We start from the raw sequence: 12,442 nt of genomic DNA on the forward strand, positions 1-12,442 counted from the left end.
ACATCACCACCTTTACCCCGCCGCTATCCAATTTTTGTAAAATTTCGTCCATCACTATTAACCAGAGCACCGGAGAGATGGCGCCACCCTGGGACGTGCCTCTGTTCGCAGCTGTGGTCAAGTGGTTGCCTTCCAGATCCGACTGGATTATCTTGATACTTAGCATGAATATAATCCAATGCGTAAGATACCCTCTCTAATCCAATACTGGTCAAGGCTTCCTTGATGACGTTGGTACTAACGTTCTTAATAGCTTCCTCTATCTCCAAAAAGGCAGCTAGGGTATACTGCTTTTACTGCAGCGACCGCTCAACCGTGCCATTTACCTCGTGGAGGGCGGTTTCTGTGGATTTTCCTTTAAGGTAGGCATGCTGCCATTTAAAGAAAGGCGTTCTCTCCATAATTGTCCGTAAGGGGATGTCCAGGACGCGCTGTAGAGTCTTCACTACGAAAGAAGTCAGACTGATTGGTCGAAAGTTCCTCGCAGACTCATGACCGCGCCTGCCCACTTTCGGTATCAAAGCCACTCATGCGCGTCTCCAGGACTGTGGTACGTATTCTAAAGAGATGCAGCTCGAGTAAATCTCAACAAGCCACGGCACAACCCTTTCCTGCTTCTTCTGTAACATGACTGACATTATGCCATCTGGGGCTGAAGATTTATATGCGGAGAAGTGGTTTATAGCCCAACCGATTTTATCTTTAGTAATTACCGATTTGATAGTATCGCACGGCTGGGGTGGCCACAAATCCTCCAAGCAAGTTTATGACGCTGACGGGAAAGTACGTTTGAACCAGCAACTCCAAGGTTTCACCAGAAGATTCCGTCCAGGCGTCTTCCGACTTTCTAAGAAAGGATGGGCTCGTATGTTCCTTTGACAGAATCTCACTGAGAATCGCGGATTCGCTGATACTTTCGACGTTCTGGCAACAGTCCAACAAAGACAGCCTCTTGGCGGTCTTAATAGCCGATTTGTACTTCTTCAGGCAGTCCTTGTATGGCTGCCAATGTTTATACCTGTAGCATATGTTGAAGATTTCTCTGGTCAACTTCCTGATGCTGGAGAGATCTTCATTCCACTATAGTGGCAGTGTCTTTTTACTGTATTTAGCAGGGGATGAGACTTTAAAGGCGGTATTGTATACCCCTTTTAGAGCCCCGACCTTTGACTCCAGTTCCAGTTCGTCTGTCGTGTCAACCTGGCCAATTTGGGCCCCAAAGAATTTGTTCTTAATTCCTCCTGGGGTCTCAGAAGGGTTTGGAGATCTCTGCGGCGAGATCTAAGCTGAAAAGTATCCACCTGTGGTCTGAAAAGGATCTTTGGTTAGACTACTACCCTTAGAGCTGCAACAGGTCACGGTAACTCTTAATTCTCTGTACGCTAAACAGAATAGCATGGATGCAGTCCTCTCTAGAAGGCATGTAGTATGCTGAAAGAAGATGCAGTTCACATTCCTGATTGAAGATTATGCCAGGCAGTATTATCAACGTCCTCTACAGAACTCCAACTGCTTACGGATTGATGCACTGATATGAGAGCTGACTTGGTCCTCAACGAGCAATACCGAGATAAGTGTTCATCATCATAGATTCCAGATAGCCTAAATTCAAGAGTATGAGAGAATGAGCGGGGAGATGGTTTCATCTGAGTTCATTATCCGGGAATAACCTTTCTCAGCATGAGGTTATACTGAATGAGCCTCGGTCAAAGCTTGGCGCCTTAGATCCGAAATGTAAAAAGGAGAGTTCTATTGGAGGAAACTTTAATATCAGAGGAATTAAGTGTCAGGAGATGGTAATTTTAGGGATGACCACCAGGAGAGGACTCGCTGTTTTAAATATTGACAGCAATCCGACATTCCGATATCCTGGTTGCGAAAGTACTGTCGCCGGTGTGATCTTTAATACTGAATCCTTAGCCCTAACAGTGCAACGCTGTAGGCTACTAGAGAATTACACGGACAGTAATGGCTGGCAGTGGTTCCCATCAGTGTTATGCCCCATCCCCCCGTCCCCCCTGGTGCAGGCTGAAAAAAGTGGGTTTTCTAAAGCCATCTCGGAAGAAGTAAATCAGTACAAGACCCCGGAAGCGATTAAGGGAGCCGTCACTGAATCACTGCGGAATCAACGAAGATACGTATCACTACTGTATCCAATGATTCCGCACCCAAAAGAAAACCCCGATATAGGAAGTCGCTTGTTTTTTGGTGAACGGATGGAGTTGCCACTTCATAAAGTTTTGCTCAAGACTTCGGCGGACCACACAGCGCCCAAGAGGCCAAGACGAACTATCCTTAGATCCGTAGTATATAAGGGCACCTACCACCTTGGCCCATGGAAGCAGCTAGGATAGAAGAAATCGTGCAGGCATCATTTTACTGTTCACCTCATTTAACTCGATGCCAGAGACGAGCAGGAACGTACTGCAAATTGGCGACTCCCCTGGACAAAGGAAGTAGGAATAGCGGATTTGCTATTCAGCGCTTTAAACGTATTTTTGGCAGTAGGTGTTTCTCCCTCCTAGTAACGATTGAAAAGATCCTCCGAACAAAACAAATACGTATCTACACACTAAATGTTGGCACCCTAACTGAAAAGACCAAGGAACTCGCTAGAGCCCTTCGGAAAAGGCGCACTAATATTTACGCTCTGCAAGAAACCCGATGGTTTGATGCCTAAAGCTGGGACATAGAACGCGACTGCGGTAAAACTGGCTATAAACTTCTCTATTTTGGTAGCCCACACACTCGATATGGTGTTGGCATTGCCATCTCAGAGGGTTTCCGTGATGCCATTAACGAAGTCGAATGATTTGATTATCGGCTGATGAAGTTCACCATTATATCAGCTGATCACACTATTCACACGCACTATACAGACAGGTCGACCTGATGCCGACAAAGATACCTTCTGGCAAATTCTCGATTGAAAGACTCGAGCCGACCCCGCTTGGGACCAAGGCTGAAGAAAAAGAAGGGTAGCTTGCTCATAGTATATTAGAAACAGCGGAGAAGCTACAGGAAAGCTTGCTAAGCCAAGACCCACGCGATCCCTATTTGCAAAACAGGCGATCCAGAATTAATGCGATTGGAGAAATTATCTAAATGATCAGTACAACATGCTTAACACATTAGTAAATCGTTTTGACGTTCCAGGCTACCTTTTGGGGATAGCCTGAAGGACCATACCCTACTTTACGAGCCTCGGGAAGGGCAAGCGAGAGTAAAAGTCACATCGTTCGTGGCTTACGGATCTGTCCTTGGTACTGATCTCTGCAACTCACACCTTGTTGAATACGTGGATGATGTTGCAGTGATAGTGGCCTCACGTTTGGTCAAACATGTCCAGAGCACACTGGGAATAGTGATGCGATCAATAGGATGAATAACTCAACGAATTCTCATCAGTTCTGAAGAAATCCGAAGTGGTCCGAAGGATTCCTGCATTCCTTCTTATACGGTGCAATGAAGTGGCGGCTGGTCGTGATGCAGCAGGCGAACGCTCCAAGGCTTACTTATCGCGATCAGACCCCAGTCTGGAAGGGGAGTCATCTGAAGCGGTATACTGGTATCATGGGAACCGGGATAACCCTTTGAATATGTCAATATCTCATGAGAATTCCAGGTTCATGTGCTTTCAGCTCTGTTGTAGCGGTTGGCTCCCTGTTAGGGCTTGCGGTTACGTCCAAGCGGACGAGAGACCTTTGGGCCTCAAATGTGGAGTTGAAACGCAAACTCGGGTGTCGTACTCCGTAGTTCGGTAGAGATTTAGGTAGGTCTTGCATCCACCAGTATGAATGCTGTGCCATGCCCCCAGTATAAACTGCCACCTTTGTTACTTGTCTCAATAGAGCTCTGATTGTGGTCACAATCGGTTGGGTGGTAGCGTTGAAGCCGTAGGGATACATCACCTAAAAAGAAGCTAATGTAGCACCCTGTGATGCCGTCCCTGGTCCGCTTCAAACACGACAGAAATACGGCAGGTTTTACCTCTGATGTAATCATGGATACCGTCGGAAGAGATGTAAAGGAAACCAGTCGGTTATGAACAGTTGTTTTGATGAAGCCGCTTGCAGTAACGAGGGGCTGAAACAAATGCTGCTGCGGCCGTCACCGGTTGAAGAAGTACGTTGGAGTCAGGTTAATGGTTGATCTGCGGTGCTGCGCAGTGTTATTATCCATTAATGAAGTACAGATGCTGCACAAGGGTTAGTTTGAAAAGATCATTAGATTGGCATCAGAATCACTGGAGCCGTAGGATGCAAGCAAGGGCAGAAAATTGGTTGCCGTAGGATGCAGGCAAGGGCAAAAAATTGGTTGACGTAGGTATAGTCGACAAAATGTTAAGAATATGGTACCAACAAGTCACCATATTAACACTAACTTCCATGAAGGTCTCAAATCGAATGAAAAGAGAGAGCGACTCATTGTCGGAGAACACACTATTGCCCGATAAGACAGAGGAGAGGAGTTGTATGATGTGCGAAGACTACAAAATGGAAGGCAATGTGTCAACTGACAACTTGGGACCAATGTCAGGAGTAGCAGTAAAGAGCCTACTACGACAGGTGCCTCTACAGAATCCATCTGTCTTTTCCGGCTTTTTAAAAGTAGGGCAGTAGTACTTATACTAAGAGACTAGAGTTTAAAAGTTTTGCAGTACAGATCCTAGTTTTTTTGGTCAGACCTACAAGTCTTTGGGGAAGTTATCCAGTCTCTTCAGTTGCGGATATAACTTCTGGATTATTTTCAGAGGGAGACCAAGGAGCTTGATCCTTAGAAACCCTTTCTCAAGTCTATGGGTCTCCCACAATCCATGGGAAAGAGGGGATTATATGTATGAAGTTTAAGTTATTTTGGGAAGTGTTCAAAATCGATTTATCCAAGAGTATCACGGAAGAAAACGTTACAATGGAGATACATAAATCAGAAGGTCCTATAATAAAAATATAAACGCACAATGTCCAACGAACAAACATGCAATCACAAAATCCATTGGAAAATTTTCATATGCACAAAATCCTGCACATTTGTATTCATCACGGAGGGTGGCATGGTATGGAAGGTTTCAGTTTGTTCAGTTCGCACATAAATCTGTCTGACCATCTCAGATTAACAAAGATTGCCGACAGATTATCCGAAAGTTCGTTGCGCCCAAAAAATACTTGTACATGGCTCAACATGAGCCGCAGACCATCCGAACGTGGTGCAAAACCATTATAAATATCCAGTTCAGCTCAATACCATTTTGAACCCAAGATAAAAGATATATTGTGCAGCCAAAATGAAAATAAAACATAAAACAGGCTCAAAAACCGAAGGAAAAAAAAATAAGAAATCCAGAAGCAACAACAACAGCCACAGAGTGCAACCAACAAGCCAACCTTCTTCCTGCTGAGATTGCACTTTCCTGGGAACACAAAAAAAAAAATCAAAATGAAACAACACAAGGAACAAGAGAATAATCGAAACCATGCGAAACAAGTGTGCTGGGATATGCTTAAATTCCTTCCGTGTGGGTGCATAACGACTCAAGTGGATTTCACTTACTCACTCCCAAGTTTTTGAATGGTGCGCCTGGGTTTGTGTGAAAAATGCGAAATACTTGGAAGTGCAAGGAGGCGAAACATCCCATGATGAGTTGCATTCTCAGCGGACAATATACCGATTGGAGGTTCCAAAGTAGCGTAAAATGAGCACATTCACGCCGCTTCCGCTAGGACAATGGCATAGTTCCTCAGATGACTCTGCAAAGGAGTTTTAATTGCTGAAGCCAATTGTGATATTCCACAGAGCGCAGATAGGCAACTCGAATTGGAGTACTCGAAACATTCGCTGGGAAACGTCAAAAACCCACTTCGGACCCACATTTTCAACGGCCGATCTGATGGAGCCACAGGCAGACACTGGTTCGAATTCCACCCCATCACTCCTATATATAAAATAAAATTTTGGCGGGAAAATCAATGTAACGACAATCCTAACCGGCTTGGAATTCCAGAGAAATTCTAAGAAATTCACCGCCGATATGTACTCTGGTATACGTCTCAGACTTAGCCATAACAACAGTCAACCTCGCTAGACTCTCTTTTCAGCTCCTCAAGATCTTTAGTGGATTCTTGAATCTTGTATTTCGTTTTTATCAGTTTTATGAAGTGGGGGCAAATGTCGGAGGAACCTAGTTATTGCTGAAATACCAGCGAATAGATGGTTTCCGCAAGTCACTTGGAATTTTTTTGAATTGTTTTAGGGTCAGGGCTGATCCTGTAGATTGGGGGTGAAGTTTGCACATCATTTGACATCTATTTTACTTGTCACAATTATCTAACCCAAAAAATAAGGCCACTAGATACAGCTATCTTTGAGACCAACTCATTTGGTCGAACTAAAAATTGGGACCAAAAAGTCTCTGGTCAGTCTCACCGGTTTTCAGCCCCTTCTCCCCAAATTGGCGATCACATGTTTTTCACCGGCTTATCTCTGAAACAAGAAATAAATGTTACAGTCAGCAGGGCGGTAAGAACAAAACATATGATCGCGGCCCAACCGCATCATATACATATGAGATTGTCCCCCCGGCATGGGGAGCTCTTTTTCTCAATGTTGGCATTGAACACGCCGTGCAAGATCGTGCCCAGAATAAGCGAAAAACGAGATGCTTAATGGAATCACAGCTAAAAACATCTACAAATATAAAATATCTATAGATGCGTGCACCAACTGAATTGTATTCGCGATAATTTTTTTAATGATTGGCAATTCTTCGAGGCATTCTCATAAATGTTTTAGCAGTTAATATAGGCGGATGATTATTGCTTAATGAAATTTACTGGAGGTGTCGAAAAACAAGTAATGCTGCATGCACGGATTATAAATGTTGGTTGGCTATGAATGAACGGAGGATGTCGGTGGGGTAATGTTGTTTGAAAGGAATTTGTGCAGACAGACAATGGAATGCCTGCAAAAATGGGTAGATAGAAAGGAGCCATTAGGGAGCAGCTACAATGACAACCATTGTTTTGCTAATTGTAGCTCTCGTGGATCGAACCGTTTACTACGACGGCAAAGACTGCATCACTTTTGCATCTAGATAAGCCGCAGTGATTCAAAAATAAAGGGTATGCCTAAGTCCTTTTCCTGACAGTCTAGAATTTCAACAGTGATCTTCTCAATATAGACCAAATGGCGCTTGAAATCCCCCAAATAGGCGCCGCTTAAAGAAGCACATTCAAAGATACATTTCTAGGTTTATCATTGATCGAATCCAGACTAGATTTGATAGCACAAAATACATATGTATATAATTTTGGCCTATTGCTGTGGTGCCACAAAAAAAAAATGCCCATCAAAAAAATGTAAAATTTGCAGGAATATCTTATCAAGCCTAAAACTACAGCCTACCAATGTCAACGACCTGCATTAGGTAATTCAAACAGCAGATGTAGATATACTTGACATATCGATTGGCTTATATACTAAGCCGCTGATAAAATGACTATAAAGGCACTTATAAGTGTGTGAATTTGAATAAAATGGAATCCTTAATTCTTATTAATTATTTTGAGATAAAATAGACTTTCTTTGTTTTCTAGAAAAAAAAAGTTGAACAAAGAATTAACGGAAATTTCCGATATAGAGGAGGTGACATTGCCATCGTCATGGGTAATCTGAATGACCAGATGGGCTTTGACAAGCAGAGCGCAGATGATGGCCAGGTACGGTATTGATGACCGCAACAAATACGGTGAAAACTTTGTAGATTTCTGCAACTTTCACTGCCACAGTGATAATGAATATCGCATCAGACCGACCACATCGCGATCAACAGCAGATTCAGTTGGCTTCTGAATGTGCATAACAAAAGGGGTACTAAGATCGAATTCGAAAGGGACCACCATTTGCTGATCGTTTACCTTCGCCTCGTTGTTCCAGGTGCGTCTGTTTGCAGAGAAGCAGAGTGTTAGCTCCCAAATTCAACACACTTATTTCTACCATTTTGATTTCCAGCAGTAGAAAAAGTGCGTTGCGATCGGGCTATTCAGGAGAATCCGCTACAAACTGGCAAGCGGATAAGTTTGCTCTTCAGCAGCGATTCTGATAGCATGTAACTGCAGAACCCTTGTATTAAAATAAAACACTAGAGAGACGGGACAAAGTTGCTGGATGGGAATGATCCTTGTTTATTTCCGAACCCAGTCGACTATTTCCTTGCTTGATAGCCCCGGTAAGCTACCACCTTGGTCACCTTGGTAAACTATCTGGCAGGAACCAGATCTATGATTTGTGCAGTTGTCAAATCTCCCATCAGGCGCACCCCTACGTGCGGATAAGGGGACGCTCGGCGGTTGTGATATAGGTATGAGCATGCACATGCACGCATCCAGAGATCTGCGTGTATAGGAATGCTTATGCGCAGGCCAGGTAGAAGGGAGCAAACGCCCTCCCGTGGATACAAGTTTTTGAGAGTGGGCAAGCGGACTACTGGCGGCCGATGTCCAACGACCTCAGTACATCAGCAGTGGGAACATTGGCTACTGTGTCATCCAATGTCCGATGCGCACGTTCAGAAGAAGCTTGATTCTTCGCAGATCCCAGCCTGTACGGGCACACTGCTCTGCGATGGCAGGCGCTGCCCCCAGTGGGAAGTGTGAAGCTGCCAGCGAAACGAACATAGCTGCAATTCCGAGGAAAGGGAGTGGATCTCTCAAAGCGGGAATAGAAGCCTGAAGAAAGATGATCGGAAGAAACTAAGACCGGAAATGATCATCATCTCCAAACGAGGTAAAGGACCATACGCTGACATCCTCAGAAAAGTGAAGGCAAACCCGGAACTCACCATTTTAGGAGACAATGTCAATAGCATTAGAGGATCCCAGAAAGGAGACCTTATGTTGGAGCTCAAGAACTCCAAGGATATAACCGTGGACAGATTCTTGAGCTAAATCGGAAATTCGTTAAGACAGGACGTGAAATAAGGGCTAAAATGCTGGAGATTACCATAGGTGGAGGAGGTTGGCAGAGCCTTGGAAAAGTAATTCGATCTTATCAGCGGTGAACACCCTTGGCGAAGCCTACGAGGGAGCACAAGCCGCCATCATCAGTTTGTCAATGGAGGCAGCACTCAAGCTGTTAACAGCAGTGAGAATAAGAATAGGCACGATTATGTGTCGGCTTAGGGACCAGGTGCCAGTGAAGCGATGACTTAGATGCCTTAGTTTCTGTTACATTGCGAAGACATGTACCAGTCCAAATGACCGGTCGAAGCAATGCAGAAAATGCCTAATAAAAGGACGTATCAGCAAGGACTTTAGAGCTGACCCAAATTGCTTACTGTGTAAAGGGAAGGAGGGTGTGTACCTCGGGGCATTACAGGCAGCAACAGGTGCCCTAAATTCAGAAGAGCCCTCAACACAAGTTGCGGATGAGGTTGATATAAACCAACCTCAACCACTGTCAGACGGCGCAGGATCTACTCTCGCAAACCATCCAGAAGAAAAACAACGATATGAGCATAATTAGATTAGTAAAGCATATGGAAATCAGGGGGGGGGGAGGGGGGGGGAGCATGTAGGGCGGACTCTAAGAGAGCAACAGCAAGAGAACAAACACTATACAAATAATTGAAATAATAAAAACTTGTTGTTTCTTTTTCGTTGGTGTGGGTATTTATTCTTGCAAATACCGATATTTCGGGAACCACTTGTTCCCTTCATCAGTGCAAACAAGAACTTGTTTGCTGAAAAAGAAACAACAAGTTTTTATTATTTCAATTAATTAATCGTTGGAAACACCGCATAATTTCACTCTGACTATACAAATAGTTTCGAGGAAGGGAACTAAGTATTAAGAAGAACGAAGGCGAAACGCGGGTATTGACGAGCGAACGTTAACTTCCATGACAACGCCCCACTCCGTCCGGCATTGAATTTAAGCAGGCTTGGGCCCTGGAGTTAGGAAGTTAAGAAATTAACTTTGATTGATCCGTACGCAAATCATAAGCTCAGAACAGCCGGAATTTGAACCATGGCAACTGTACACCCTTAACCATCACGCAAGAAGTTAACACAATCTTTTCAAACCAATTGCAGGAGGAGACAAAAGCATGGATTCACTCCACGCTCTCTTATCATGCCCACGAGTGTTTTGTTTCTGGACGAGGAGCGAAGAGAGGAAACCATTTAGATAAAACAAGGATATTCTCATATCAATACCAGAATTATGGTTATCAAAAAATCGGAGAAGCGTGCTGCATACCTTGAACTCCAAAGAAGGTAAGGAAGGAATAAGAAAATCAAGAAAGGAGAGAAATTAATGAAGAGAAAGAGGGAGAGAATAAAAGGAAGAGAAGAAGAGAGAAAGAAAGGGAAGAGGAGAAAAAGGAGAGAAGAAAAGAAGGACGAGAGAAAGAAAGAAAAAAAAGAAAGAGAAGAGGGAGAAAAGAAGACGGAGAAGAAGAGAGACAAGAAGAGAGACAAGAAGAGAGAGAAAAAGAGAGAGAAAAAGAGAGAGAAGAGAGAGAAGAGAGAGAAGAAGAGAGAAGAAGAGAGAGAAGAAGAAAGAGAAGAAGAGAGAAGAAGAGAGAAGAAGAGAGAAGAAGAGAGAGAAGAAGAGAGAGAAGAAGAGAGAAGAAGAGAGAAGAAGAGAGAAGAAGAGAGAGAAAAAGAGAGAAGAAGAGAAAGAAGAAGAGAGAGAAGAAGAGAGAGAAGAAGAGAGAGAAGAAGAGAGAGAAGAAGAGAGAGAAGGAGAAGAAGAGAGAGAAGGAGAAGAAGAGAGAGAAGAAGAGGTAGATGAGGGAGAGGAGAAAGAAGAGGTAAATGAGGGAGAGAAGAAAGAAGAGGTAGATGAGGGAGAGGAGAAAGAAGAGGTAGATGAGGGAGAGGAGAAAGAAGAGGTAGTTGAGGGAGAGGAGAAAGAAGAGGGAAAAGGGGAAGAAGAGAGAGAGGAGGGAAAATGGGAAGAAGGGAGAGAAGAAAGAGACGAGAGAGAAGAAAGAGAAGAGAGAGAAGAAAGAAGAGAGAGAAGAAAGAAGAGAGAGAAGAGGGAGAAGGGAGAGAAGAGGAAAAAAGGAGGGAAAGGAGAGGAGAGAGAGAAGAGGAAAAAGGGAGGGAAGGGAGAGGAGGAAGAGAAGAAGAAACAGGGAGGGAAGGGAGAAGAGGGAGAGTAGAGAGAGAAGGAGAGAAAAGAGTGAGAGAAAATAGGAAGAGAAAAGAGAGAAAGAAAAGAGGGAAAGAAAAGAGGAAGAGAAAAGAGGGAGAGAAAAGAAGGAGAGAAAAGAGGGAGAGAAAAGATGGAGAGAAAAGAGTAGAGAAAAGAGGGAAAGAAAAGAGGAATAGAAAAGGGAGAAGAGAGAGACGAGAGAAGGACAAGGAAAGAAGAAAACGTGGAGAAAGGGAGGAGGGTAAAAGAGGGAGGGGATAAGGGGGAGGAAAAACTGGAGGGAAAAGAAGGAAAGGAAAAGGGAAAGAGGAAAAGAAAGGGAGAAAAACAAGGAGAGGAAGAGAGAAAAGGAGAAGAGAGAGGTACAAGAAGAGAGAGAGAGAAAAGGAAGAAGGGGAGAAAATTGACAAATTGGTAAGAAAAGTTGACGAGGAAAAAAAAATCAGAGCGAATAAAAGAGAGGAAGAAAAGGAAAGAGAGGAACACAGAGGAAAAAAAAAGAAAACGAGAAAAGATAAAGGGAAAGCGAGAAGAAGAGAAAGAGAGGAGCACAGAGTACAAAAGAGAGAAAGAGGAAAGTGGGAAAAACAGGGAGGAGAGAAAAAGTGAGGGGGATAGAGAAAAGAAGAAGGGAGCAGACAAAAAGAGAAGCGGTAAAAGGAAAAAGAAGATAAAGGAATAGAGGGAGAGAGAGAAAGAAGAAGAGAGGCGGAAGAGAGGAGAAAGAAGACAAGAAATAAAAAGGGGAAAAACAGGATGAGAAGATGATAAAGAGAAGAAATTTTCACCGATAGTATTATATCCAAAACCTAACAAAAATTTACCCGAAATGTTTACAAAGAAAAGAAACAACAGGAACTCAACAGCGTAAACTATGGTTTTCTGATAAAAAGCTTCGAGAAAGCAGACAAAAATGAAAAATGAATGAATGAATGTTAGCAAGCCGTGGGGCACGTAACAGGCAGATATTATGAGGGACCTGAAACAGTTCAACGAGACTACCGCTGGAAATCGGACAAATGAAAATTTTACGTGGGGAGAATCCCGAAGTTCATAATCAAAAGCACAAAATGCCTCTATAACGCAAGGACGAGACTGAAGAAGAATATTCACATAGCCTTTGTGGGTTAATTCAAACTCTAGGATAAGTAGCAGGCTTCTACTTTGCTAGCGGCAGAGCACCGCACATGTTCCTGGTCCCAAAACAAAATCTGAATTGATCATGAACACCGTCCATGTACGTAATTATCAATCATTTGAAAGAGATCTCGCCATCATTCACGCA

At 43.6% G+C, this 12,442-nt stretch overlaps 1 pseudogene; it reads left to right on the forward strand.

Annotated features, from left to right (window-relative positions):
• Positions 1 to 627: 627 nt before the first annotated feature.
• On the forward strand, positions 628 to 11,839 carry LOC119650935 (annotated as a pseudogene).
• The last annotated feature ends 603 nt before the right edge of the window (positions 11,840 to 12,442 follow it).

This window comes from Hermetia illucens, chromosome 3 (assembly GCF_905115235.1).
Source record: "Hermetia illucens chromosome 3, iHerIll2.2.curated.20191125, whole genome shotgun sequence".
In the NCBI taxonomy this organism is placed as follows: domain Eukaryota; kingdom Metazoa; phylum Arthropoda; class Insecta; order Diptera; family Stratiomyidae; genus Hermetia; species Hermetia illucens.